Genomic DNA, 25,422 nt, shown 5'->3' with positions numbered 1-25,422 from the left:
ATTTCTTCTGGAATTTCAGTAACGGATTCTTCAAAAGTGCTTCCATGGAACTCCAGAAATTCCTCTAAAATTCTCTTGAAAATAATCCCACATAGACTCTTTTGTCAATTTTTCGAGACTCTTTTGTCAATTCTTCCAAGAGTTTCTTGAGGAATTCCTGCAGAAATTCCTACAATTATTCTTTTTGGAAAGCCCTCCTGCGGTTCTGTTAAAAATTTGTACTGGGATTCTTTCAGAAATTTCTGCAGGGATTTTTTCGGACGCTCTCACAGAAATTGCACAAAAATACTGGAAGATCTCTTGAAAAAAATCCTTGGAAATTTTAAAGGATCTTGCACCATGAAGATAGAACTCGAACTCCAGACCGCTGGAAAAGAAACAGTATGTCCTCATCACGATGGTCCATACTCGATCGGACTAAATCTGAACCAAGACGAACGTATGACTTTTCAAGTTTAGCAAAACTGCTTTTAACCAGAAAACCTTAAAGATTGAACCCTTAAAAAAGGTCCCAAACAGGTTGAAACGTCGGTAATAATCAAAAACTAGTGTTTTCAGTGTTTTTCCCTTAAGACTGCGAAGCCAATCCGTAATAGTACATAACCTCAGTCGTATCCCCGAAAGAATACAGACAACAAAAAAAATAATGAAAAAAAATCCTAAAATTGCATCTTCTGAATTTCTTGAAGAAACCCCTGCAGTAACTTGTAGAAGAAATCCCATAGGGTTACTCCGGTAGAAAATATGACAATACACCTGGAAGAATTCTTCAAGGTTTTCGTGTAGGAAATTCTGAAAACTGAACCTCTATTCTTTCAGGATTCGTTCGTGAATTTGTACCTCATCTCCTCCTTGGATTCCTTTCGTGATTTCTCGGGATTTCTCCAACCAGAGATTCTCCCGGGTTTTTTACAGAAGTTCCACCCAAATGTTCTTCAAAAGTTCTTCCCGAAGCCTTCCAGAAGTGTTTATCAGGATTTTTCCCGAAGTTTCTCTGGGGATTTCATTCATCATCGCGGAACTGCTCCAGCTCGAGATCTCAGACTCTCTGGAAAGATTTCTCCTGTAGTTTTTCATTCTCACAAAAAGTTACATCGGCCTTAGCGGGAATCGAACCCTCACCCCACAGCATGGTGCGATTAGAAGCTGGGTGACCCAAACCGCGCGGCTACGAGGCTCCACGAGTAGTGATTAGAATGATGGGAAACCCTCTCTGTAAACTAGTCTCATATCACTCTTTTTGGCCCGATTGTATCAAATTCCCAAAAACTATAACTGAGTTCGAACAATATCTTTAAGCATCACTGTGGCAATTCTTGGAACAATTTTTGCGGCATCTCTAGAAAAATACTATGGACGAAGTTCTGCTGCAATGTCTGGAGCAGTTCCTGCAGAAACTCATGGATTAATTCATGCAGGAATCTGTGGAAGAACTTCTGGTATCTTTTTTAATGGAACATTTGCACCAACTTTTGAAATTCATTAACATATCCCTAGATCGATTTTTTTTAAGAAATCATGGAGAAATGTCTGTGGCAATTTCTTGAAGAGTTTATGAAGAAATTTCTTGAATAATTGCTAAAAAAAAAGTTGAATTCAGCTCCAGCAGTAATCCCTGGAACAGTTTCGTGAGGAATTTCGGGAGAAATGCATGGATGAGTGATTGGAGCATCTCTTGAAGTACTCCAAAGTGCAAGCACTGGAAAAATCCCAAAAGCGTTTTATGGAGGAGTCTGCAGAGTAGTCCCTGGAGCAATTCCAAATGTAAAAATTCCTGAAGAAATCCCTGGATCCATTTCTAGGAAATTCTTTTGTATTTTCTGGCAAACTTTGTGGATGAATCTATAAAGATGTATCAAAAGCCATTCTTGGAGTATTCCCTGGAGTAAAGTCTTTAGGAATTCCTAAAATTCTTTGATGCAACTCCTGTTGAAAATTTAGGGGCAATTTTGTTTTTCTTTAGGTCTAGAAGCAATTTCTAAAGAAATTCATGAAACAAGTCCTGAAGTTATCTCTGAAGCAAGTACTCAAAAATCCTTTGAGAAAATGCTTAAAGAAGTCATGTAGAAAATCCCTGTAGCAACTTCCGTTAGAAAACCCTGGAGATGTTCAAGACATTTGCTGCAGCGATATCTGCAAGTGTCCCTACAACCATTTGTGGAGGAATCTCTGGAGTAATTGCTGACGGAATCCTTGGAGCATTTCTTGAAGAATCATTCCGATGGAAGAACTCACATTTTTGTGAGTTTGTCGGGAGATTCGATTCCAGGTCCTCGGCGTGAAAGGCATGCCACCAAACCAGATCCGCAACATTAGAGGCATATATGGAGAAATCCCTGGAGCAATTCTTGAAGAACTGCTTGAACTTCCTGAGGAGATTCCTGAGGCAAGTTATTACAAGTTTTATTTTTGTGTTAAATGTACTATTTTAACATGGAAGCATTTTTCTAAGTTTATTGCACATTTTTAGTGTTCTGAAGTTAAATAGCACCACGAGATCTCAGCAATCTCATTTTTGAAGGCCTACTTCCAGGTCATTTCGGGCAGAAAACAACTATCACATAAGTGTAGGTAGACCCTTCCCTAACAGGGTCATCAAAGAGTAGAAGTCTCACGTTAAAGTCTGATTCAGAATGCCCCCTTAGGATTAGAAATTCCTAGATAAAACTCAAGCTATGAAAGCAACTAATGCGAACAAAAGGCAAACAGCCAGGAAAAACACGAATAAAAGATTTGACTGATGGACCAACAGCAACTATGAAACCTCGTCATCCTGGGTTCGGAAATTGTTATCGACTAAGGTAAGTAACTGGGCAAAATATCTGTTCTGTGTTGTATTTGTCCAAGTGTGATGTCCTATAATATTACGCATTTGTAATGTTCCACTTTAATGTCATATTTTAATGTACATTTGTAATGCTTCTATATTTTTCGTAATAAAGTCTTGGAGAAAACTCTGAAGCGATTACGAGCAACCGTGGAAGAGTATCTGGATGAGCAACTAGAAGAATCCCTGAAGTTATTCGTGGGGCGATTCTCTGGGGAGTCTCGTAGGAGATTCATAGAGAAATCCCGGAGTACTCCCCTGAAAAGCTTCTGAAGGAATATTTTTAGCAAGCCCTGGTGGAATGCTTGGAGTAGTTCCCGAGGATATTCACGGAGACATTTCTTGAAAAATACCTGTAGAAACCTCTAGTGAAAATCCAGCAGGAATATCTTGAGCTAATGCTTGAGAAATTTTTCAAACAATCCCTGGAGGAAGCCCGAAAGCAGTGCCTAATGAAAAAAAATCTGGAGTAGCTTCTTCGCTGTAAGATTGTTGATAATCTGATAATCAGCTAAATTTAAACGTCTTGTGATTAAGACTATTGTGTTAAGGATGTGCCAGGTACTTGGGACAAGACGCTGAGCACCTTTCGTCTTACAGTTTTACAGAATTCCCCCGGATTGCTCCCGTTTTCACGAATGTATTGTTTGATGCCACATAAAAACTCAACCACATTGCCCGATTGGGGATCTCTTTTGCCAAATTTCGTCGATCATTTCAAAATATTTAGAGTTACTCCGAATTTATCAGAGTTGCTCTCGTTTGCACAGTGTTCTGCCCCAGGTCAGGTACCCAGACAACCAGTCATCGTATAAGATGTTGCATAAGATGATAAAGTGAAGGTCATATGCGTACATGCCTCCATTTAGGCGCATGTAAAATGTACACATATCGCCTCCACTTTAACATCTTATACGATGACTGGTTGACTGGGTAGGCTCTGTGCGCACTATTTACACAAATTTCAGGACCGGTTCTGTCCTGCTTACTTACTTAGATCTTCATTTAAAAATACTTTCAGGCGTTATTACAAAAGTGAATAAAAATAAATATTAGAAGAAATGGCCTCGCGCCATTTTTAGTTTTAGATTTTTTTCACTTTCATTCTTTTACCAAATTAATAACTGATAACAATAATCCCAAGGCTGGACAAAAGATTTTCCCATAGATACTCTCTACTCTACGCATAACTCGCTTGCTGCACATTATTTAATTCCCATTGTTTACTTGCCAGTGTTCACGGTTCATAACTCCGGAGTTACTTACTTACCGGTCAGGCTAAGGCCGGGGTGGCCTCTGCTGTACATAGTAGCCGCCTCCATTCCACTCGGTCTATGGCTGTTTGTCTCCAGTTCCGCACTCTGCGTAGGGTCCGCAGATCGTCCTCCACTTGGTCGACCCACCTAGCTCGCTGCGCTCCACGTCTTCTTGTACCGGTCGGGTGGCTCTCGAGAACCATTTTAGTCGGGTTGCTATCCGACATCCTGATGACGTGACCCGCCCACCGTAGACTCCCGATTTTCGCGGTATGGACGATGGTTGGTTCTCCCAGCAGCTGATGCAGCTCGTGGTTCGTTCGCTTTCTCCAAGTCCCGTCTTCCATCTGCACTACGCAACACCTTTCGTTCGAAAACTCCAAGGCCGCGTTGATCCTCTGCACGTAGGGTCCATGTTATGTGCCCATAGAGGACGACCGGTCTAATCAGCGTTTTGTAGATGGTTAACTTCGTGTTACGGAGAGTAGAGTTCTGTGGAGTCCAAAGTAAGCACGATTTCCTGCCACAATGCGCCTCTGAATTTCTCTGCTGGTATCGTTGTCGGCAGTCACCAGTGAGCCCAAGTACACGAATTCTTCAACCGCCTCGATTTCATCACCGTCGATATAACTTCGGGGTGGCAGGCGCGGAGATTCCTCCCTGGAACCCTTTGCTATCATGTACTTTGTCTTCGACACATTAATGACTAATCCGATTCGCCTGGCTTCACTCTTTAGTCGGATGTACGTTTCCGCCATCGTCTCAAATTTTCGAGCAATAATATCAATATCATCAGCGAAACCAAGCAGCTGAACGGACTTCGTGAAAACCGTCCCACTCGTGTTTATCCCCGCTCTCGTTATTACACCTTCTATCGCAATGTTGAACAACAAGCACGAAAGACCATCACCTTGTCGTAACCCTCTGCGAGATTCGAAGGGACTCGAGAGTGTCCCTGATACTCGAACTACGTAAATACATCACTCGATTCATCGTCGCCTTGATCAAACGTATCAGTTTATCCGGGAATCCGTATTCGTGCATAATCTGCCATAGCTGTTCTCGATCGATTGTATCATACGCCGATTTGAAATCGATGAACAAGTGATGTGTGGGCACGTTGTATTCGCGGCATTTCTGCAACACCTGGCGGATGGCGAACATCTGGTCCGTTGTAGCGCATTCACCCATGAATCCAGCCTGACATTGCCCCACGAACTCTCTTGCAATCGGTGATAGACGGCGGCATAAAATTTGAGAGAGTATCTTGTAGGCAGCGCTCAGTAGTGTGATCGCGCGGTAATTCCCGCAATCCAACTTGTCGCCCTTTTTGTAGATGGGACACACGATACCTTCCATCCATTCCTCCGGTAATACTTCCTGCTCCCAAATCTTGGTAATGACCCAGTGTAGTGCTCTCACCAGTGCTTCTCCATCGTATTTTAGAAACTCGCTTGGTAGTTGATCTGCTCCAGCGGCTTTGTTGTTTTTTAACCGGCCAACCTCCTCCTCAATCTCTTAGAGGTCTTTCGTCCTGTGCACAAACTCCTAAATCTGTTAGCCGAGGTACTACCCATGGCGGATCGGATGTCCCTCCAGCCATCTTCAAGTGTAGCTGCGCCAAGCTGCTCTTCCGTTGGTAGGGCCACTGCTAACTATTACGCGTAGTTTTGAGCCACTTCTATGTTACGCAGCTGCTCGATGTTGAGCCGCGGCGTTCGACTTTGACGCGTGGTGATAACTGTCGAAAGTTTTGAGCGCATGCATACAGCGACTAAGTAGTGATCCGAATCTATATTCGCACTGCGGTATGTGCGGACCTTGGTGCGGACATTGGTTATATCCGAGAAGAATTTACCGTCGATTAGAACGTGGTCGATTTGGTTTTCTGTTTGGTGGTCGGGTGATCTCCAGGTGGCTTTGTGGATATTTTTGCGGGGGAAGAAGGTGCTTCTGACTACCATACCACGGGAGGCTTTAAAGTATACGCATCGCTGGCCGTGATCATTCGATACGGCGTGCAGGCTGTTTCGTCCGATTACCGGTCTGTACATTTCCTCCCTTCCTACCTGCGCGTTCATGTCGCCAACAACGATTTTCACGTCACGCGGCGAGCAACCATCGTATGTTTGCTCTAACTGCGCGTAAAACGCTTCTTTCTCGTCATCGGGTCTCCCTTCGTGTGGGCAGTGGACGTTGATGATGCTGTAGTTGAAGAAACGGCCCTTAACTCTCAACATGCACATCCTTGCGTTGATCGGCTGCCACCCGATCACACGTTGTCGCATCTTGCCCAACACTATAAATCCGGTTCTCAGTTCATTGGTGGAGCCACAGCTTTGGTAGAAGGTAGCCGCTCGATGCCCGCTTTTCCACACTTTCTGTCCAGTCCAACAAAGTTCCTGCAACGCCACGATGTCGAAGTTGCGGGGATGTAGTTCGTCGTAGATTATCCTGCCACATCCTGTGAAACCTAGTGACTTGCAATTCCTTGTTCCAAGTTTCCAATCGTAGTCCTTATTTCGTCGCGTGAGTCTTTGCCGATTGTATCGAGTCGTATTTTCTCCTATGTTATTCGCAATGGAGATTTTTACGGGTGGCTTATTGGGCCTACGCCAACACTCCTGTCTCGCCGGAGCAGCGATGCCAGATGATTTTCTGTATCACTCGTTCAAAAATCTGTATCCCATACAAAATAGGGGTTAAAAATCTGTATCCCATACAAATTAAAAATCTGTATTTCATATAAACGCAATCTGTACAGATGCTCAAAAATCTGTATAATACAGATAAATCTGTATATATGGCATCCCTGCGCCGGAGGGCCATCGTGCCAGTTCTGTTTAACGTCCCAACCAACACTGGGACGACCACGCTGATGGGGCTACCACCTTGGATCTAGCTGGGCGTGGTGCAGCGTTTCTTATTCAGCCGCTGGATGTCATAACAGACGTTGTTTGAGCCGCACCTCCTTGGTGAACAGATGCTCGGGTCGTACCTCCTCAATCTAGCTGAAGGCAGAGAGAAGGACAACAGTGCCCAGGCTACACTACCAGCTAAGCACACAGCTCTTAGCTGGTGGTCTTTGTCATCGCTTGACCCGTGGAAGCATATGTCAATATTGACGAGCATATGGACGGTGGTCATTATTCAGTCATTTGTAGGAAATCGGGCAACAACAGACCAGATGATAAGTAAACAGCAGGTCAACTAGGTTGTTCACTTGACCAGTAAAAAGGAAATATATAAGTAATTTAATATCAAGTTATATGATCCGGTTTACCATCGAAACCCGCTACAATTTGTTGCCAAATCGGAGAACACAGTGAAGAATTGTAAGTCTTTTATATAGGTACCTAAGAAACCGATACAGAATTTAACCAAATATATGGATTATTGCAGCTTTAGCTGATTAACACAATAAAATCAGTTTAAGTCTGCTGAAAGAACTTCTGCGGCATTTCCTCCTGGTAACCCTATCAATTACCAAATTTCGCGTTACGTAATATTTGAACGCACCTTTAAAAACCAAATGGGTGTTAAGGGCATAGAATAAAAATGGTATTTGGTTAAGTTAACACTCAGTGCAGAACTATTAAATATTTTATTTCTTTTTCTTTTTGTCATTACATCCCTACTGGGACACAGCATTTCTTCTAACTTACAGAACCTACAGAAGACAGTTGACACCGATTAGCGCAGCTTAATTCATAATATCTAACTTTAGCTGTCAACGAATGAAAATGAACCAACATCAGATTGACAAGTATAGACACTCATACTGCCCGAATTGGCTACGTTTCCACTGCCTTCGCAATTTAATTTCCAGAGCTTAATCACTAAAAAATCTCTGGAGAAATCTTTGAAGAAATGTTTGGGGAAATTTCTAGAGAAATCATGCGAGGAATTACGGAACAAGACATTCCCGAAGTAATCCCGTAAGTTTGTGCAAAAGCCTTTACAGGAGCTCCGTATAAATCCCTTAAGTAAATTCTGAAAGAATTCTCACTGCAATCTCCGTAGAAATCTCTAGAGGCATTCCTAGAGCATTTTCTGAAAAATCTGAATTTTGAAAGAATCCCTATTGCAATCTTTGAAGAAATCTTCTTGAGAAATCCATGGAGGACTTCTGGAGCAGTTTAAGGAGAAATCACAGCTGATGATGGGTTGTTGAATTCTAGCATGAATTCCAGAAGAATTTCCAACAAGATTTTCTAAAGGTATTTTAGAAGCAATACCAAGAGATTTTCCTATAGGAATACCAAGAGGTAACGCTGGAAAAATCTCAAGAAGGACCCCCGGGGAATCCATAGAGGATGCCCAATTGGGAAATCTAACAGAGTAATCATAGTGAAATCTCTAGAGGAATTCCTATATGAGTAGTATCAGTAGGTCGGCTCCACAGGCACGTTCTACTCCATTTGGGAAATTTGTGCCATTGCCATATATGAGTAGTAACTGAAGGCATTAATAAAGGAACATTTTAAGAAATTCCTGAAGGTATCCTAAGAGGAATTCTTGAAAAATCCCTAGGAAAATCGCTAGATTTATTCATCAGTAGGTTGACTCCAGGGTACGTTCTCTTCCAGCTGGGGAATTCGTGCCTTCCGTAGATTTATCCATGGACTATTGCACGGAGTAATTCATATAGTAATTATTGCAGAACATCTATTGAATTGTCTGAATACATCACTAAAGGAGTTCCTGTAGAAATTACTGGATAAAGTCTTACAGCAATGCCAACAAGATTTTCTGGAGGTATCTCAGCAGGAACTCCTGAAGGAATCCCTGGGGGTATTATAGGAAGAATGCATGAACAAATCTTAGGGAAATATCTGCAAGGGTTCTTATAGTAATATCCAGAAAAATTCTTGGAGGAACTCCAACAGAAGTTCCTGGACTATCAAAGCAGATATGTATGGAGTAATCCCAGCAGCATGTCTTGAAAGAATTGATAGGAAACCCCCTGGATAAGTCCACTTAGCAATTGTAGGAGGAATTAATGGAGAAATCTTTGGAGAAACCCCTGGATACATCGCTGTAAGAATTCATATAAATATTTTTGGAAAAAGTCCTGCAGGAATATCAGCAAAAGTTTTGAAGGAATCCTAGCAGGAGTTCCTGAACGAATCTCAAGAAAAACTACTGGAGAAAAAAACCTTAAAGAGACGCATCTGAATGAATCGTTATATAATCCCCGAAAGAATTCCTTTAAAAACTTCCGGTAAAATTCTTGGAGAATCACCAGCAAAAATGCTTACAAGAAACCAAGCAAAAATTCTTGAAGGAATCGCAGCAAGAATTACTGGAAGAATCCCACATCGAATTCCTTAAGGGTTTCTAATGGATAAATCCCTGGAAGAATTCCAGCAGCATTTTTTGAAGAAATCCAAGCAGGAAATCTACAACACAAATCTCATAATAAATAGCTGGAGCAATCCTAACATGTGAACCTGTAGGAATCCCAGAAATGCCGGAAAGAAGAAGTAAATTGGTTGACTTGTAATCACAACAACAAGCAGCATTTATTGTTTGTTCTGTTCCAGAGGAAATTAAGAAAAATAGTCTTTAACTCTTTGGAAACGGAGGGACATATATGATCCCGGCGTTGAAACCGAGCATAAAGAAACTAGTTCGAGGCAAGCGAGGTTGCGGCCACACTTGCAAAACACTCCGGCTCCAAAGAGTAAAGCCTATATTGCCGATGTGGTGAGCGCACGTGCTATCAGCAAAACCATGCTGAGAGTGGCGAGTTTGGTCCCGGTTAGCCCAGAATCCGTTTCATAATCGACATTTCCTTAACTAACTTGTATATAAAATACCTTCATGGCTACCACACGATATACATATGCAAAATAAACATTGGCTGTGAGGGATCTCAACGATCAACGATCAACGATCAAATCTGACTATACATGTCAATGGTTGCTCCTCCGTGATTGATCTGAGCTGGTACCAATTGCACTGAGATCCAAATGAATAAGGGTTGGGACATTCCACTTATTCTCAAAGTGCAATTTAAGCAGCTCATACTTTCTTGATCAATAACGGCGCCGGCCACGTCCTTATAGTCAGTTGGGAAGGGAAAGGAATGTTAGAGTGTGCTGGTTGTTGCTACTAAAGACCGAGATCACCTCTGCATCCCCACAGCCAGCACGGACTGGGGTATTTGTTAGACGGAAAGGATGGGAGATCTGGGAGTCACCGTTGGGTCGGTGATGCGATCCATAGATAGGGGTTATTTATAGTGTTCGTGATAGATTGTGTTGTGAATAAGGTGAATAGGGTCAAGCGGCACAGTACGCTTTGGTTGCATAACTTGTAGGCGTTATATATACACTGTGCTGAGAGTGGAAGTTGGGAGGGAGGGAAACGACTTTTTTTTTTCAATTTGTTTCTGGTTCTAGCGATGGCTATGAACATATGAATATACATGAGTTGTATATGTAGAGAAAAGAGAGCGAGAAAAAGTGGATAGAAAGATGCAAAGTAGAATGAAAGGGACGGGCCAGGGATTGAACCCATGACCTTCTGCATATGAATCAGAAGCGGTAGCCACTAGACCACCAAGCCCGTCTAACATTGGCTGTGAGGGATCTCATTTCAAAATTGGGAAAGTTCTCATAAAATACTAAGCTGAGGAGCAGGCTGTGTCCCAGTTGGAACGTTACGCCAAGATGAGAGAGAGCTGGAATATTTTAGCAATTTAAAACAGTTTTGTTTTAAGACATTGGCTAGGGTTGGGTGTTGGGTGTCAAAATGGCATAAAAGTGTTAGTTTGCAAAAAAGGTTTGGCCGTTTTCAAAAGTTACACGAGTTTTGTTCATTGTAAAGACATCAACTGCATCAATATTGAAATTCTGAATGAAAAACACATTTATTTTTATACATCAAAAAAAAAAGCTGACAAAAAAAAAAAAAATCAGTATTGTGTTGTTCTTTGCTGTGCATGCATCGCTCCTGTTAGGGGTGAGTATGGCAGCATAATCGATCGTGTTCGCTATTGTCTCGAGTGAAAATCAAAACAATAGATGCGCGGGTGTTTAGTGTTCAGTATTGTGTTGTTCTTTGCTGTGCATGCATCGCTCCTGTTAGGGGTGAGTATGGCAGCATAATCGATCGTGTTCGCTATTGTCTCGAGTGAAAATCAAAACAATAGATGCGCGGGTGTTTAGTGTTCAGTATTGTGTTGTTCTTTGCTGAGTATTGTGTTGTTCTTTACAGAGAAGAACATTAATCAAAACAATTAGATGATCGGTATTGAACCACAAAACCCCCACAACAATTGGTGAGATCTTTCCAATATTATTTATTTATAAATAATTCTATTTCAGTATATTTAACTGCATATAAGTTGAAAATTCGCTATTTTCAACATCCTTTCATCTATTGGAAGATGCTTCAGTTCTGGGCTCTTTCTATGTTGATGAAGGGATTTATAAATGCTTGCAAGGACTTGGCCAGGTGTGTGGAGTTGAGTGAATCTATGACATTGAAGATAGTAGCGACATCAGCAATGTCAATGGAAATATTCAACTTTGCAACTCCATCCAAGATTTGTGCAAGTATTCATGCTATGCTATGCTATGCTATGCTATGCTATGCTATCAAAAAAAGCTGACAAAATCGGGTCCTCACTGTACCATAATCGAATGATGTTGTGATAAATAATCGAATGAAAAAAATATTATTTTTTCGAATGATAGTCATTCCAAAGTTGTGAGGATATGGCATTTGATTCAAGTAATCATTTAGTTATTAGATGATCCATTTCAAGGTATGGACGAATGATGGTTCAGTCGCTTATGTTATGCATGTTATGACGATGTTTTCGTTCAATGTACGTTATGCATTTTTCACTCCCGCTTTCGATATGGACTATAAAATACACATTTTTATAAAATACTTAACAGATTATCTCTACGACTGAGAAATCAGTATGTTGTATTCGCTGTTTTTACTTTCTTTTAAAGTATAGATATTTCTTAAAAGCCGAAAGTGAAAATACACCCAAAGAACTGCTAGTCCTGCAACCCGTCACCAAACCTGCTACAAGCTCCAAATTATACCCACTTGCAATGCAAACAATGTAGCGTCAATTACCATTCCCACACCGTATGTTGATTGAAATCAAAAGTGCTCAACCATCCCACGTCGGACCCATTGACTGCAACTGATGCACAGACGTCACCGCGGCGTTGAAATCCAACCTTTCTGTTGCATTCTTCGCGTCGGTTAGTGTTCCATTCGTGTTTACTTTTATACCCGTAATTATGACCATCAAACCCCCGTGTCTCACAATACCTTGAAGCACGCGGCCATCCATTAGCCGAAAAATCACCCACGCAAAACGTTTTTCCCGTCGCCCTAGTCGAAATGCAGAGCGGGTTTTCCCGCCATTTCGGTAATTTTGACGATTGATCGATCGGCGATCAGCTAAGAGCGATCGAGTCATCGAAAGTAACGCGCGAGCATGCATTGTTTGCATATGGAAAACTAGAAAACACTCATCAACATAGCTGCTGGAAAACAGTGAGTTCACAATGATCGCCGAGCTAGCGATCGTCACTCGAGCAGTTTGCTGCGAACGAATCGACCGATCAAAACAAAAGCGATGAAAGTGCTCTCTCCGTGTTGCGAGAGCAACGTTCTTCGCGCGAGAGCGCCGCGCTCGACCGACCGCGTGTTCGGGTCGGCGGTTGATCAGGTGCGCTGTGCTGCCTGGCGCTGTCCTCCAAGAAAGACCCCAAAGGCGACCGATGAGATGGAGACCCGATTCCCGGCGACGCTCAACTCGACGACGGTTTTCGCGGGGTCGATCCGCATCGCGCTTCACTGCACTCGCGTTTGGGGCGGCCGCTTCAGTATAGCTTCAGTAGCTGCGCCAGGTGGCAGTGTTTCTCAGCGGGTCTTGTGGTGCTTATACGCGCCAGTACGGGTGAGTGATCGCGCGGCGGTGTGTGATCGTGAGTCGCGGATGAAAGTTCGCCAGACAGCGCAGGTTTCGGAGCGGTGTTGCTTCAACAGATCGAGTTGGCGCGTGTGAAGATTGCTTGGTGGCGGTTGCATCTGCAATCTGCAGTTGCGCGGGTGTTTGGTGAAATTCTTGACTTGCGCGTGCAATGCGCTCCCAAGATTGGTGCTGCTGCAGATCATGCAATCCATTCAAGTGTGAATAACCCCCCTGGTGCGCGGGTGGAACAGCAAACAAATGCATGAGCTAATAATCCCTCTCGTCTATCGGCCTGGGAAAAATCTAAGTTATGACGATTCAGTGACTTTGCGGTCGAAGAAGTCGAAGTCTTGAAGTGATCGTGATGGATCTCCGGAGTAGAAAGTCAGTGAACCGTAAAGAATTTTTGCGCGGCAACCGCAGATGAAGTGTCTCTACATTTCCAGCAGAAGTACCTGTTGAAAAGTGCAAACATTACACGACCCCAAAAATCAGAAAAGGGAACGAGGGGCGAAGAAAAGCAGTTACGCGAAAAGCGTCGTCTCCGTGGAAAAAATATTTGTCTCATGAAAGTGAAATTTCCTCTCGCAACAAAAGGAAAAGAATTATGCATTAGGGAGCGAGCACAATGATGTGATGAACGTCAATGCGTGTGCAAACTTTGCCGCCGCCCCCGAAGCAAGTGATGAGACTTGACGACCGAGTGAAGGACGACGATTGTGACGGCCGACGTTGGTTGACGATTGTGCAATAGTTTGGAGATCACGCAAGAAGACAAAAAAAGATCTCATAATTTGGATGATTGTGGTGCACTGTGTTGATCAGCGGAAAGGAAATACGCGTTCTGAAGAAGTGTTTGTGGGTGGATCGAATCGATTGCAGCTGGAAGTTTGTGTTTAACTTTGAAAATCACTCTGACAGTGTGTGACATTGGCCAATCGGTTGTCAATGAAATTTCAATTATTGAATTGGAACGCTGACGACGAGAAATTCGTAAACTCATAGTGGTTTGGTGAATTTGACACGGATATTGAGGCATAAAACTAGGATTTGATTTTATGACACGGTGAACGAATGGAACTTGGATTGGATTACCATCGTCGGTGGCGGCGTAGATCGAAGAACCATGAAAAGTGTGAAACTGTTAATTGATGGTCGGTGAATTTGGAGCGTGAATTTTCTCGAAACTCGACGAAAAGAAGAAAGATATCCTTGTTTGTTCAACGCGGTGCTTGGTTGGTAGAGCTGGTTTTAAAGTGTGTAACGGACATCTTTAGTTACCTTTGCTCACTACGGTACAATGTTTTACAACTATTATAAAACCTTGATAAAACTAGTAATGTTACTAATGTGTAAAACAAATTACCCAGGCTATAATATTTATTTTAATCAAGTCTTGCAATATATTTCTTAGTGATTTTCCAACTCCCGCATGCCTTAAGAACTTAACACACGCCAAATAAATATTGCTAAGTTCTGCTCAGCAAATTTTGTAATCAGTTTTACCATTTTACTGAATTTTTCAGCTCGGCAAAAAAGGCTTTTGGATCGTCGATTTATTTTCAATGAGCATCGACAATAAATTTCCAGCAAATTTTACATTCTAAATAACATTTGATGTTGACTGTCAACGTTATACAGGCGTACCTCGATAGTACGTACCCTCGATAGTGCGTACCCTCGATAGTCGATAGTACGTACATTTTGCCTCGATAGTACGTACACCAAACTTTAGTTAATTTTTATTCTACAAAAATGAGTTCGAATCATTAGTAGACGTATAGCAGAGACTCCGATACTATTAATGTGTGTTATGCAGACTCCTATAACACGGATTTTCAAAAAAACAGTTTTAAAATGTAGCGAAATGAAAGACATGCACGAATGCGTTTGATGATTGCAGTATTTTTCGCTTTACAGAGATATTTTCTGCCAGTCACAATATCTGGCATCATCATTCTGGCATTACATCCCAACTGGGGAGGAATGCTTCTCAGCTTAGTGGTCTATAAGCACTTGCACAGCTATTACCAAAACGCTTTCTTTACCAATAGAACGTTGTAATAAAATAAAAAAAAGCACATGATGGTTCTATTTTGTGTTATATTAAAAAAAAAAACTAAACTTCTCGGCGAAGAATGCTCTCCAAAACATGAATCATACCTATCAAGTTACTTATCAAAACCATTGATTTCAGTTCACTTACCAGATTATTTTTTTTTTCGTTTTCCAACAATCAACTTTTTTTTTGCGATACGTATAAAATATTTGACAGTTTTCCATGAGTTTGGAAATTTAAACAACTTTGAGTATCGTAGTTGCTTAGGAAAAAAATCTTAGTTTTTGACGTTTCATGGCTTTGTTTTTTACAATTCGGACTTAAAAATAGTCAGCTCTCGAATAAAAAAAAACGCCAGCTTATCATGATTGGTTGGATTTAATTCAAAATGTGGAGTATGCGTGCGTGTGCTGTTTTATAACTTGATGGTGGCATGGTGGCTCACCTCATTGAGTTCCTTCTGGGATTCCACAAAAATTCCATCCGGGGCTCCCCTCATGGGGGTCCACAAATTTGTTCCAGAGCTTTCTTCTGGGATTCCGTAAGCTCTTAACCTTCCGTAACTCGCGCGGTTGGCCACCACCGTCAGCACCACGCTAATGCTGAGTACAAAAAGCGAGATTTTTTCAACGTGTTGTACAAAATACAACAGCGCGATCGCTCGAGGGCTAATGAGATTCTTCCGGAAGCTTATTTAGGATTCTTTCAGAAGTTCCCTCTGGGGTTTTTCAGGAGTTTTTTTTTTCTGAGATTCCTCAAGAGGTTCCGTCTGCGGTTCCGTCAAAAGTTCTTGCCAGGATTGTTCCAGAAAGTTCCCCGATATTCTTCCAGAGATTCCTGGATTCCTGGACTCCTTCTAGGATCACCTTAGTATTTTTTTTCTTCCAGGTATTCCTTCCGTGGTTCCTCCACAAACTTATTCTAGAATCCCTCTAGGATTTATGTGATTCTTCAGGGAGCTATAGCTAAGTTGCTTTTTCCTGTGTTTATTCAAGAAAATCCTACAGGAAATACATGAGGAATTCCATAAACAAAATACTCCAAAAAAATCTGAAAAAATTCCAGAAGGGTCTGCAGAAATTCCTGACAGAGCTCTTGGTAGAAACCAAAATAGAGTCTCTAGATGACTCCTGGAAAAAGTTCTAAAAGAATTCCTAGACGAAGCTCTAAGAGGAATCCCGGAAGAACTTCCTGAAAAGTAATTCTTGACAGTCACCCAGCAGAAATTCCCGGAGGAATCCCGGAAGGAATTTCCGAAAGAATCCTGGAAAAATCCCAGAAAGATTACCTTGTAAAATTATTGTAGGAATCCCAGAAGAAATACTTGAATCAGAAGTAGCTCCCAAAAAAAAAACCAGAAGAAGTTTCTGGAGAGATCTTGTCAGGGATATTGTATGATTTCTGGAATGGTTTCAGATGGAATTCCTGAAGAATTCCCAGAAGATACTCCGGGAAGAATGTCGTATGAAATTCCAGAAAAAATCCGTAAGGATTTGCAATTTTAGGAATCTCGGTAAGAATTTCTGATACAATTTCCAAAAGAACTCCTACAGAAATTCTGGGTGAAGTTGCTAGAATTTCCAGGAATACCATCTGGATGCCCAAAAAAATCCAGAGACATCCAAAAAGAAACTACAGTGACCCCACAATTTATGAATCGGCAAAAATGACCACAGTTTATGGATCACTCCATTTGATCAACATGGTGATTCATAAATAGTGTACAAAAATTAAGGTGATTCATCGGTGTGGGGTCACTGTATTCGGAGAATCTCGGATGAAATTCCTGGAGGATTCCGGACATACCTTGAGAAATTTTGGAAGAAATCTCTTGAAATTCGAAACGTAACCGAGAGGGTCGTTGTGGGATTCCTTATGGATTCTTCCAGGAGTTTCTTCTGCGATCCCTAATGAGATTCCAGGGTCTCTTTCAGAGATTTTTCCAGAGATTCCTTCCGAAACTTCACCAAGAATTTCTTCTGTAATACTTTAGGGACTTCCAGGATTTCTTCAGGAATTTCTTCCAGAATGCCTCCAGGGATTTTGTTCCGGGATTTCTCCATGAATTCATTCCAAGATTCCTCCAGAAATTCATTCCGAGATTGCTACAGAAATTCTTTCTATGATTCATCAAGTAACTTTTCCTTGAATTCCTCCAAGAGTTCCGGGACTCCTCCAAGAGCTCCGAGATACCTCTAGGAATCCCTTCTCTTAAAAAAATAAACTCTTGGAGGAGCCATAGAAGGAGCAATGTTCAGAAGATTTTGAAAATACTGCGGCAATAAATATTGCAGGAGAAAATACATCTAGAATGTTTCTATAACAAGATATAACTGATCTAGATCGATTTAATTATATCTAGATCAGTTTGGATGGTTCTAGAAGATAACTCAAATAAATTCAATATAAGTTCCCAGAGACGAGATGCCTCTACGAAGCATCCACAGAGCACAAGAAGATTTTTCCAAGAGACATAGAATCCTAAACAAGCAAAATTACGTAATTAATAAACGGACCCTTACTGCCCATGATCGCATATCAGTCCCATCTTTGCTGGGTTTCCTATTCATATGGGACAATTATGCGATCATAGGCAGCTTAGGCCACATGTAATTTTTTGGCAATCCTGACGTTCTAGAAATAACATTCTATGATTTGAAACTGAAATTTGAAATTAAAATTTGTGATTCGATAGTACGTACGTTTCGATAGTACGTACACTAAACGGAGCAGTGGTGTACGTACTATCGAGGTATGCCTGTATAGGTTGGACTTGATTATCCGGAGTCAGGTTTATATGCTTCTCAACCATATATCTGGAACGGAAAGCTCTATAAAGTTGAAAATATGACATTTTGTCATGCCAAATAGTAGTCGAAGCAAAATTTATGACCGAGAAGGAGTTGAAAAGGAGTTTTCATCATAATCAAGTTGATCATTGTTGACAGAGCTCCAGGAAAAGTTTCTGAAACGATATCTAGTGAAGGTTTTGAAAAAGTTTTTAGGAAATTCTCAGTGATGCTGTCAGCGTTTAAGCTTTCCTTCTAAGGTAGGCGTAAAACATAGGCCAAGAAAACTTTTATGTTTTTCTACATATTCCTCACGAAATTTCTCCAATAATAAAAATGTTGGTAAAATTTCTCATAGAGACTATCGTATACCATACTACCACCGTCTTCCAGGAGTTTTTTTTTTTAATTCCTGCAGAGGATTTGTATTTCATTACGTTACAGGCTGCGGCAGTAAAATATTTCGCTATTGCTCTGCTTCTTTCTCCAATATAAAACTCAGATTCTACTACGTATATTGAACCAGAAGCTTGAGATCATATATTCACTCACTAGTTCTGCACAACTGACCCAATTTTGAGGTTTGTCTGTTCAGTAGAAATTAAAATGTATTCCTTAATCCCTTTTTTGCATTAGGATCATTTTTGACTCTTGTAGAGATTTTGATAACCGTCATAAAACCTTATACCTTTTATTTTGGTTTTATGATGATTCTAAGAACCTCTTCTAGTGTATTTGGCTAAAAAATGTTACTTGGGCGTACACTACGTCAGCGATTTTTTCCAGACGTGATGCCAAAGGAAGGTTAAAATTGCAAAGCAATATTTTTTAATAAAAAAAAAGAAATTTTCCAAAATTTCCTCTTTGAATAATTTAAGGAATTTTGAAACTATAATAAACAATAATCGTAGATAATTCTTCCCGTAATAATCGCCGAGTTTTTTAAGTAGTTAATTTACAGAATTGTTCAGACGCTATTCTAAGAATTAATTCATTTACTTCAAGGAATTTTATCAAAGGTATAGCATGATTGTTTTCCTTAGATTTGACTATAAATTCTAATAAAATTCAATCAGAAACCTTACCAGAAATGTTTGTATATCTGCAAGTAAAACCATCTCAAATGACTACAACAATTCTTGATTTTCATCACTTCAGTTTTTCCACGGACTTCCCGCAAAAATCTATATTGATACCTATCCTACCTTTTTGAAGGTTTCAATTTCAATGGCTTCCCGGGCAGAGGTCTAAGTAAGTACTGACCTAGGTACTGACGATCAAAACGTGTTATTGGTTTGATTGATATAAGAGGTAAAAGTACTGGAAATAATAGCAAAAAAATGTTCCTGAGACTTCTGACGAATATCAAAATTTGATAATTGAAGATCAGCCGAATAGCTCGCTGCTATTGGTTAGCTCTCAAAAGAGCTAAATATGATATGATGATGTTGGTCGAGGAGTAAGTTTGAGCTATTATTTTCAGTAATTTTACCTCTTCTGTCAAACAAACCAATACCACTTTTTGATCTCCATATAAAAATATGCGTTCATTAAGTTTTTTTCTTCTGCTCGGGTTTAGTTTTTATTTTTCTTAGAAAGTTATTTTATCACAATTTGTTCTTATAAATATTTGGCTACAATTTAAATGAAAGTTTAGAAGAACAATCAAGATACAATTTTTGGAAAAAATAAATCTTCGATAGAACTTTGGGGGGTGGCTTCCATACAGAAAAAAAAAACTTACGACGAAATATCAACTTTTATGTTTAGGCAAGACTTCTGATAAAATCCATATTTTTTACCATAATTTACGCTAAAAAGTATTTTTTTTGCGAAATGTCGATGGTTTGTAAATTTTATTTTGAACTTAAGTTCACATTACAAAAAAAAACATTTTTACTCGTAACGAATTTATTTCAGAGCCTATGAATAATTTTATGACGTTAGCTTACAGGTCTTCGGGCTTGATAATACGTCACTCATGCAAAATTCAGTTCAATGCACACTGTTGCGAAAGGCCCAATTTTGGATTATAATCATTTTGGACCTGAAAAGATAATTTTAGAGGTTAAGTGTCTTCGAAGAAGGTTTGATATGTCAGAACACTTATTTTGAAAGTATCACTAATGTTATGAATCCACCTAGAAGTGAGAGTGAAATTTCTTCAAGTGAAGGCAGAATATGTATGTCTTCCGCGAAGTTTTAGAAAACTTTTCGAACAAACTTCGAACGTCCTATTTGCCCATTTTTAAGAGATACATATGCGTTATTTTTCGTGAACGACCCTTCGTTCTAGGTATTTTGCAAATTACCTTCTACAAAGTTGTTCTTGGTGATAAAATACGTATTTCTTCGAAGACAGTGAAATGTTAGTTAAAGTATGCCTATTTATTATTAATGTGTAAAAAACAGCTTAAATTCATATTATTAATTATTCTGACACTGAAAAGTCATGACTTTATAAATACTGGCGTGAGTGTGGAATGGACAAATTGGAGTGGAATTTGCGAAAAAGTTACTCGTTTTCTCGGTGAGACTCGAACTCACGACTTCTACTCACTAGACAGGCGCGTTCCCACTAGACTACGAGAAGACTCGAAGATGTAGTGATGAACCTCGAGTCTCACCGAGAAGATGATTATTTTTTTCGCAAATTCCCCTCCGATTTGTCCATTTCTCACTCACGCCAGTATTTGTAAAACCTAGCTTTTGGAGTTCAGGCGAAACTGGACGCATTTCCTCATATTTTGATTTTTGATTTTTTTTTTATTAACCCTTCAGCGCGCGCGCTGTTGTAAAAAGTACAACACTACCAAAAAACCTCGCTTTTCATATACAGCGCGAGCGCGGTGCAGTTTCGGTTGCTTGATGGCGCGCGTCCTGGAAGGTTAAAAACGAAGCAATATTTTCAAAATCGGTTTTCGTACACATGAAGAGTATGAATCAAGGTCATCTTTTTTTTCGTGGTGGAATATGTTTTTCATTTTTGCAGGAACAATTTTTAAACAGCTTAAAAGATTTATTCATTTATTGAATAATTTTTTAGACAAATAAAACATCCAATGAATATGTACTCCATGCTGTAAACGGATGATTTAATAGTTTTTAGAATCGATGTGGTAACATCGACTTAAAGCATCCGATTTATCGGCGAATCGATTCCGCTAACCGGATTCGAATTGGTTCATAAACATCGATGTCTCAGCCAAATTTGCCCAATGCTAGACCAACACTACTGATCGATAGCTTGGGAATCAGTACCGGAAATTGTCCTGGTTGGTCGATCCTGGAATGCCTGGGATCCAATTATTGGGCCGCCTTGGGATTGGGATTCCGTTGGATATGATTCACTGCCAACTCGGGTGGTTCGGTGTGGCACAAAATACACTCGTTTTCTATTCACAAACCATTCACCATACTCCGGAATAAACTTTATTTAAAATACACAAAACTACAAACTACATTTATTAAGTCTAACTTAAAACTTCTTCTACACAACCGTTCACATGGCTCGCTAGTTACAGAGTAACGTTCTTATGGCAAAAGGCCAACTGCTTCGCGATTATTAGTTTTTACAAAGGAATTCTTATACAATAGTTTTAGAATATTCGTGAACGCAGACTCCAGTTGGTAGCGAGGACCGTAAGCACCAACTATGGGAAACATGTTAGGGTGTCTCCAACATCCTCCCCTCCCCTGAAACAGCCGGAGTTTCAGAACTTTCCTTCGGATCTGCTGCTTCTGTTTCCCCTGAATTGGCCACCGGCAGGATACAAATTTTGGTGACAGGTCTCTTGATGAAGCCATCGGCCGTTTTGAGTGTGACAACTCTCACAACGTTGTCGTCCCCCGGATGTACAGCATGAATACGGGCCATTCTCCAGCGTGTTGGTGGCTGATTATCATCTCGGATTACCACCAGACTCCCGGTCTTGATTTCCTGTGGCGGTTGCCACCATTTGGTCCGTGCCTGCAGTTGGGTCAAATACTCGGACCGCCAACGCTTCCAATAAAATTGCAGACACTGTTGAATCAGCTCTCGGTGTCGTAGTCTCCCTGGTGATATGCTGGTCAAATCCTCTTCCGGTAACGCTTGCAGTGATGTGGTGACCAAAAAATGCCCTGGGGTCAAGGCCTCCAAGTCCTCCGGGTCATCAGAAAGGGGTGTTAAGGGCCTTGAGTTTAAACAACACTCCACCTGGGCTAGGAGGGTCGTCATATCCTCATACGAAACCGCTGTGTCACCTAGTACCTTCAGTAGGTGCACCTTCGTCGATCGTACGGCACTCTCCCACAAACCACCGAAGTGGGGGGCGCCGGGCGGTATAAAACTCCACTGCATTCCTTCATCTGTACACCACTTCGCTACTGTTTCGTTGTGCTCCTTGGACCGTAGGTTTTGTAGGAGTTTCTCCATGGCGTTCCTAGCTCCAACAAAATTTGTGCCGTTGTCGGAGAACAATTGGGCACACTTTCCGCGACGTGAAATAAATCGACGCAATGCTTGGATGAAGCAGGGCGTCGAAAGATCGGTGGCTAACTCCAGGTGTACCGCCTTCGTGGAGAAGCATACAAATACTGCCACATACGCCTTCACTGCAGCTCTTCGGTATCCAGGTCGCACGTAGATCGGGCCGAAGTAATCGACCCCTGTCGTCGAAAATGGTTTTGCTGGAACCACTCTCGGTGTAGGTAGTTCGGCCATAAATTGACGAATAGTTGCTGGCTTCGTCCGATAGCAACGCATACATTCGTGGCAGACCTGTCTCGCTACATTACGTCCCCCAAGAGGCCAAAATCGAAGCCGAACTGTGCTCAATGTGAGTTGCGGTCCAGCGTGCAACAGTTTCAAATGATAATGCCGAATTATTAGTTTTGTTAGGCTATGACGAGCAGGTAGCACAATTGGGTGCTTCGCATCCTCACACTCTCCCGACTTCCCAAGTCTTCCCCCTACCCGCAACAGACCATCAGGCGCGACAAATGGGCAATACCAGCGAAGGGGCGATTGACGTGCTACACTCTCTCCTTTGCTAATGGCTTTTAGCTCTCTGCCGAAGACCTCCTGTTGTACCCGCTGTATAATTTTCGATTCGGCTTGTAGCAGCTCCTCTACGGTCAACGGTCCGACCTTGCGTTTGCCTGCCTCCTCTCGTAGGTTGCGTAGGTATCGACGACACCAAGCAGTTTGACGAATCATAGTAGTGTAGGTCGAGAATCGTGCTATGTGTTCTTCGATGAAACTTGGATTCGATGCTGTTGATGATAACACCACCTGCCGTCTTTCCTCCGCTAATCCGGTCGCCGAGAACTCCTTTTGCTTCGGCCAATGCTCCATGGTTGTGTGCAGCCACTCAACGTCCCACCACAGACGTTTGTCCAATATTTCTTCTGGTGGGATCCCACGAGAAATGAGATCCGCAGGGTTCTTCTCTCCAGGCACATGACTCCAGCAGCAATTTTCAGTCAGTCGTTGTATCTTGGCGACACGATTCGCAACAAAAGTCGTCCAAGTCGATGGGGTTGCAGCGCACCAACGAAGAACTATTTCTGAATCCGTCCAGAAGAAAACATCGAAAGCAGTATCGATCGCCTCTGTGACCTGGGAAAACATTTCGGCAGCCAATGTTGCAGCACGTAATTCCAGCCTTGGGATGGTTTGTGTTTTGAGCGGTGCTATCCTAGATTTTGACAATAATAGGGCCACCTTGATTCGTCCCGAAGAATCTTCTGTTCTGACGTACACACACGCTCCGAGGGCCTTTTCCGAAGCATCCGAAAATATGTGCAATTGGGTTCGCACAGCTAGAGGAATTATTACCAATCGTTCGATACGCAAATCGTTGAGTAGGGGAATGTGTTCGTAAAATTTTCTGAATTCTTGCTCGACCTTTTGTGGTAAAGGTGAATCCCAAGCAAGCCTTTGCCCTTTGTCGTCCAACAGCTGCCACGAAAGTTGCATAATGATTTTGGCTTGAGTAATCACTGGTCCTACAAATCCAAGAGGATCAAACAAAGTAGCAATGATCGAGAAAATTTTCTGTTTTGTGAGTGGGGTATCTGAGAGGGGTGGGGCCTTGAAATTGAAGCGGAAAACATCCGTTGGAGGAATCCAGATGAGTCCTAACGTTTTAACCATGGGATCCGGGTCCAAGTAGATTCCATCCGCCGCTTGGATTGAAAGGTCTTCGCTGGGTATGCCTTCCAAAACCGTTGCACAGTTGGACGCGAACTTTCGGAGCTTGAATCCACCGCTGTCGAGCATTTCCACCAATTGAATCCGTAGTTCCTTAGCGGTCGCAGGATCATTCGCCCCGGTTATAGCATCATCCATATAAAAGTCGTTTTTGACAGCTACCGATGCCAGTGGGAATCGCTCGGCCTCGTCGGTCGCAAGCTGTACTAGGGTTCTCGTCGCAAGAAATGGGGCGGGTTTGGTACCATATGTCACTGTTTCCAGTTCGTATGTTGTTAAAGGTTGATCGGGTGACGAACGCCAAAGGATAGATTGAAGCCGTCTGTCTGCTTGGCAAACATCTACCTGCCGAAACATTTTTTCAATGTCGGCTACCAGCATAATTGGGCGGAAACGGCTCCGGAGAATAATCGACCGTAAATCTCTTTGGATGACTGGGCCCGACTGCAAGCAATCGTTTAGTGAGAGCCCAGTGGATGTTCTAGCAGAAGCATCAAACACCACTCTCACTCGTGTAGTAGTGCTTCCTTCCTTAACGACTGGGTGATGTGGGAGGTAGCACCGATTTACTCCTTCCTCGTCGTGGGTGACTCGTGACATATGCCCTAGTGTCTCGTATTCCTCCATGAAGGACACATACTGTTCCCGTAACGATGGTTCTCGGTTCAATCGTCGTTCGATTTGAAGAAACCTCCTTTCGGCGGTCGCCTTAGAATCTCCTAGGTTGCGCATCATTTCTTCATTTCCTGGTAGCGATACCATATACCTTCCTGAAGCTTGTCTTTGGGTTGTCCGTTGGAAATACTCCTCACATTTGGCTTCATCCGGTGACATGTTGTTCCCCAAACCAACCTCCTCATACTCCCAAAACTTCTCAATCATCTTTTCTAGTCGACTCGAAGTTGCTACATCGCATAACACAGAGGTAATTGGACCATCTATTGGGTATCGGCCTGTAGCTATCCATCCGAAAACAGAATCGACTAAAAGAGGCAAATGTTCACCCAGACTCATGCGCCGACCGGTAACGAACACATCGAAAAAGAACTCTGCTCCTATCACCAGATCGATCGGTTCAGACTTGAGAAAGTGTGGGTCCGCTAATTCAATGCCAGCTGGTAGGTTCCAATTGTTGGGGTCAACGGACGCTATTCCTGGTTGAGCAGAAAGTTTGGGCAACACATAAAATTCCATACCCTGGGCGAAATTGGAAATACAAGACCGAACAGTCACCGTGACCTTGCCATGAACCTTGTTAGATGTACCATGAATGCCTACAACTTCGACCATGCTGGAATCCTCCTTGACTACCAGCTGTTTCCTCATACGTTTGGTGATAAGG

At 41.8% G+C, this 25,422-nt stretch overlaps 1 protein-coding gene across 5 annotated transcripts in view; it reads left to right on the top strand.

Annotated features, from left to right (window-relative positions):
• The window catches only part of LOC109407731 (guanine nucleotide exchange factor DBS), a 561,022-nt gene that overhangs the window by 332,843 nt on the left and 202,757 nt on the right, over window positions 1-25,422 (top strand). Inside the window, exon 1 of one of the 5 annotated variants that reach the window (XM_062854436.1) lies at window positions 12,942-13,021. The exons of the other annotated variants lie outside the window; for them this stretch is intronic. The gene's annotated coding sequence lies outside the window, so the exon portion shown is untranslated. Of the gene's footprint in view, window positions 1-12,941; window positions 13,022-25,422 lie in introns of those variants that run through there. 5 annotated transcript variants of the gene reach the window in all.

Source organism: Aedes albopictus, chromosome 2 (genome assembly GCF_035046485.1).
Source record: "Aedes albopictus strain Foshan chromosome 2, AalbF5, whole genome shotgun sequence".
In the NCBI taxonomy this organism is placed as follows: Eukaryota; Metazoa; Arthropoda; class Insecta; order Diptera; family Culicidae; genus Aedes; species Aedes albopictus.
This window is presented reverse-complemented; position numbering and strand designations above follow the sequence as displayed.